This window comes from Alosa pseudoharengus, unplaced genomic scaffold (genome assembly GCF_046254945.1).
Source record: "Alosa pseudoharengus isolate Yale_2024_CS ecotype anadromous, Long Island Sound unplaced genomic scaffold, YU_APseudo_1.1 YU_APseudo_1.1_scf_9, whole genome shotgun sequence".
Classification (NCBI taxonomy): domain Eukaryota; kingdom Metazoa; phylum Chordata; class Actinopteri; order Clupeiformes; family Clupeidae; genus Alosa; species Alosa pseudoharengus.
Window position 1 is genome coordinate 36,906,122 of NW_027468881.1, and position 5,000 is coordinate 36,911,121.

Consider the following 5,000-nt stretch of genomic DNA (forward strand, 5'->3'; position numbering starts at 1 on the left):
TTGATAATATTTTAGTCTACAAGCTAAGGAAATGGCATGTGGAATGTTGTGTAGAAAATCACTTCTTTTCAGTATCTATTTTTTGTTTTATTTTGTGTGGGCAAAAAGTGTCTCAACTGTACTCAGTCTACCCTACAAACTGATGCAGTGGAGAGTTAGGGGTTGTTAGCATTCTGTAGCCTCATATACAAACTGATGCAGTGGAGAGTTAGGGGTTGTTAGCATTCTGTAGCCTCATGTACAAACTGATGCAGTGGAGAGTTAGGGGTTGTTAGCATTCTGTAGCCTCACGCCACACAGATAATGGAGCACAAAGCACATAAAGACCTTGAGTCGAGTCTGAATGAAAAATTAGCTAACTATGCACACAGATAGAGACGTAAGTGATGACTATGCCAGGGTGTGTGTGTTTGTGTGTGCGTGTGTGTGAACACACATGGTCAGTCACATGATATAGGCTAACATTGCCTGAGTTGTTTTAAGTGGATAATGAAATATCCCATTATCACCTATATAAATACATACATATGTCACAGTATGGCTGAAGGATGCTCTTATGACCAATGGCTAGACCAGCCCCCCTGTTGTTACGTCACACTGCTATCAGTGTGTTGCTTGTGTTTATGTCTGTATGTAGATGTGGGTCAGCATGAGAGACTGCTGATTATGTCGTCAAGCAAGACTCTCAGCAATCAGAAGTGTTGGGTCAACTCCTCCATACACAACCACGCGTCTCCATGTGCTGTGTGTGAACAAGGGCCATTTCTGCTGATGGCTCTCTATCAGAACTGTGAGGGTGGTGCCATGGAGACGCCAGCCAGTCGGACTGTGTGTGTGTGTGTGTGTGTGTGTGTGTGTGTGTGTGAGTGTGCCAATGCATGAGACAGTGAGGTGATGTTTAAGTATGGAGAATGGGGATAATCATTAACTATATCGCATTCTCAAGGTGAGTTCAGGCAACATTCACACAGACATACAGACAGAACAGACACACACACACACACACAAACACACACACACACACACACACACATAGCACACACACACACACACACACACACACACACACACACACACACACACACACACACACACACACTGACTTGTAAAGCATAGTATGCATAATTAATTTACAACATAGACACTTATACAGAGTTCTGGATTATGGGTAGTAACAGAAATCTGGATTCTGAACGAGAGAGAGAGAGAGAAAGAGAGAGAGAGAGAGAGAGAGAGAGAGGTTACCTCTGGACTAGGCTGTGTCTGGAGAGGGAGTGGCTGTGAAAGATGGGAGGAGAAAGAATGAGAGAGAGGGAGACGGAGAGAGAGAGAGAAAGAGGGAGGGAGGGAGAGAGAGGGAGCAGGAGTGCAGTGTACTAGTGAGGGAGTGTCAGTCCAGTCCAGTCAGACGGAGTGAGTGAGCGATCCTACAGTCCAGCAGACAAACGAGAAGAGGAAAAAGTGACCCAAGGAAACCCCAAAGCTCCTCTTTGACCAGCAGAGAGGGACAGAGAGAGAGAGGGACAGAGAGAGAGAGAGAAGGAGCCAGGGGAACAAGAGGAAGAAGGAGAGAAAGAGACAGCACTGCAGTGTACACTCGTGAGTGGGAGCTAAAAAGCAACTGGGAGAAACTCTTTTCCCAAACGGACACTGCAGAGCGCGAACACACACACACACACTTCGGCTGCCTGTGCTGTGATTCTCATTAGCTTCTGGTGGCAGTGATTGAGTGTGTGTGTGAGCAAGGCTGAGAGCGTGTGAGAGTGTGTGTGTGTGTGTGTGAGAGAGAGAGGGAGAGTGTATGCGTGCATGTGTGTGTGTGAGAGCCGGCTGCTCCACTGGAGTCCACGGGACCATGGCACCTGGCAAAGAGCGGCAAAGCTGAGGACACACTCCCACACACACACACACACACACACTTCACAAGAGGAGCAAAGGACTGGGGAACGGAAAAAGAGCAAAGGTGAGTGAGAGGTGATTTCTTTGTTTCTCCAGAGCTGGGCATGTGTGACAGAGGGATAGAGATGGATTGGAAAAGAGGGAGAAAGCAAATGATAGAGAGAAAAGGAGAGAAAGAGTGCATTTCAAGCTGTTGTTGGAGCAGCTATCCAGAATCCTTATCTGTTTTTTGCCACTTTATAACTTTGCCACTGTTTGGTTACACTGTTTTGTCTCAAGTTTTTCTATTGGTCTCACTCTCTTATGCTGTGTGTGTGTGTGAATGTGGATGTGTGTGTGAGTGTGGATGTGTGTATAGACTTGTGTGTGCTGTGTGCTTTTGGGAAGCGTGCTCTGTATTCTCCAAATGTATGATTAATTATCCATTGTGTTAATTGGTGAGGTTTATTACAGTTTAGTTCTTATTAGACGTAACAGGTCATGCTGTTGAACTCTAGTGAAATCTTGTGAATGTGTTGGTGAAAGGGTACACTCTTACTCTGTTCTGAATTATTTGAATTACACAATTTAATTGCACTTTAGGTCACATAGTGAGTTCATTGCACTCTGGGTCATACAGTTTGACAGCTTCAACTGTCATGCACACACACACACACACTTACAAACCCATTCATGAAATATGGCACACATTCCACATTTTACATTTTTGTTCACTTTCATAGAGCAGAGTAGACCCCCTGTTATCCCAACTGGCCCCAGAGTCTGTGGGTGTCTATGCGGATGTGTGGATGTGTTAGTGTCTGGGCATACGAGTGTGTGTGCGTGTGTGTGTGTGTGTGTGTGTGCGGATGTGTGGATGTGTTAGTGTCTGGGCATACGAGTGTGTGTGCGTGTGTGTGTGTGTGTGTGCGGATGTGTGGTAGTGTCTGGGCATACGAGTGTGTGTGCGTGTGTGTGTGTGTGTGTGCGTGTGTATGTGTGTGTGTGTGTGTGTGCTGGAGGGAGACGAACAGAGTTCATATATGTGTGTGGATAATGGGCAGGAATGTTGCACATCAGTGGTTGAGAAAACGAGTGATTGAGAGTGAGGAGGCGTGCAGGCAGAGCACAGCCGAGAGGTGGAGGGACGCAGGCAGGCATGGAGGTAGAGAGAGAGAGAGGGAGAGAGGGAGGGAGGGAGAGAGAGAGGGAGAGAGAGAGAGTGGGGAGAGGGAGAGAGAGAGTGGGGAGCTCAGCTCATTTGCCAGCCCTGTCAGTTTTCTTTGTCTGAAATATTTACTGCCCACTGCCGCTGCTCTGAAATATGGACTCTTTTCTTTGGGTGGCCGGAGGGGATGAGAGAGGGGCGCTGCTCTGTCACTGGTGTAAAAGCAAAAGGCTGTTTTCATCAACATTTCATGAGCGCCTTTATTTTCAGACACTCCGATGAGCTGCGGTAGCTATGATACCTATGATACCCTCCACCCTACTCTCAGCAGGAACACATGGGCCACCACCACTTGTCTCCTCTATACAATAATAATATTAATAATATTATTATTCATAATAATAATAAACATAATAATAATGAAAATAATAAACATAATAATAATAATAATAATAATAATACTTTAATAATAGTAGTAATAATAATAATAATAGTCAGAATGTCAGAATGATAGACTGCAAAAGTACATGTATACTGTATATGCTTCTGTACAGATGGCCAACATGAGGTGTATTTCTCTCAGGTTCCCTGTCTTAATTAAGGCTGTGCTAGCGCGCTAGGTTCCCTGTCTTAATTAAGCACTTAAGGCTGTGCTAGCGCGCTAGGTTCCCTGTCTTAATTAAGCACTTAAGGCTGTGCTAGCGCGCTAGGCTCTCCCGCCCAGTAGCCCTCGCCTCGTCTGTCTCTGTCAGTGCCTGGGTGGGTGTAATGGGCTGAGTCTCCAATCATTAGCCAGACTTGGAGGCCGCCATTCCATATGCCGTGTCTGACAGCTCGTCAATATACTGTACCTGTTAGCCACTTCACACAAGTGGCCAGAGAATAGACAAGAACACAAATGGATGAGCTTTAGTAGCAGTAGAGTATCTGTGAATTCAGGTTCATGTACAATGTATAGACAAGAAATACATACAATCAGTCAGCACCTACAGTAGATCAGAGAGTTTACTAGCAGCGCCTAGCTAAGGTAAATATTGGCTAATCAGAGAGACATTAGCATCTTTCCTGTGACAGTTTTGATTGTGGTCAGTTACAGTACTGCTTGAATAGAGCTTGGAGGTCAGTTATGAGTTTTGGTATTGTGTGACTGTGTGTATGTGGAAATATGTTTCTGTTTCTTTTTCTCTTTTTCTTCAAAATGTCTCTGTTCTTTTTGTTTTCTTTTCTATCAAAATGTCTCGATAGTCGTGTCAGAACAGGCTGGAGTGTGTGCAAGGTGTGTATTTCTATATGTCCCTTTATTTCTTTCTCTCTCTGTAAACCTGCTCACTTGTTCACTGCTGTTCCCCAGACACTGGAGATGTGAATGGACCCCTGTTGCAAAACGAGTGTGTATGTGTCTATGAGTGTCTGTGTATGTGTGTGTGTGTGTGTGTGTGTGTGTGTGTGTGTGTGAGAGAGAGAGAGAGGGTGGGGTCTGGGGGTCTGGTGTGAAATAAGGGGCTCAGCCGGTGAGGCTTATTGTGGGGTCAGGTTTAATTTGAGTCCTTTCCCTCACAGACCCACTCATATATTCACACAGACATACAGCCTCAGTCCCTTCCCTACCACACACACATAAACATACACAGACACACACACACAAACACACACACACACACACACACAAACAACCTCACACATTGAGACACGATCTCACACACACAGCATAACCAATATGATCCATTCAGAATGATGTCAGGGGCATATAAGAGCATTTGTCATCATCATTTCAGCTAAATAGCGCGCTGTTACACCCAGCAGCCAACCAAGCAGTGAGGCAGTGAGGCAGTTAGGCAGTTAGGCAGGCTGCCGAGGAGCATGGGGCCATGGCCTCCCCCCTCCCCCTCCCCCTCCCTCTCAGAAACCCTGGAGCCTCTCTATACCCAAAACACACACACACACACACACACAC

General features: G+C 45.7%; 1 protein-coding gene across 2 annotated transcripts in view; it reads left to right on the top strand.

The window, feature by feature from the left end:
* The window catches only part of sema3b (sema domain, immunoglobulin domain (Ig), short basic domain, secreted, (semaphorin) 3B), a 40,954-nt gene that overhangs the window by 3,685 nt on the left and 32,269 nt on the right, over window positions 1-5,000 (top strand). Inside the window, exon 1 of one of the 2 annotated variants that reach the window (XM_076277493.1) lies at window positions 1,406-1,963. The exons of the other annotated variant lie outside the window; for it this stretch is intronic. The gene's annotated coding sequence lies outside the window, so the exon portion shown is untranslated. Of the gene's footprint in view, window positions 1-1,405; window positions 1,964-5,000 lie in introns of those variants that run through there. 2 annotated transcript variants of the gene reach the window in all.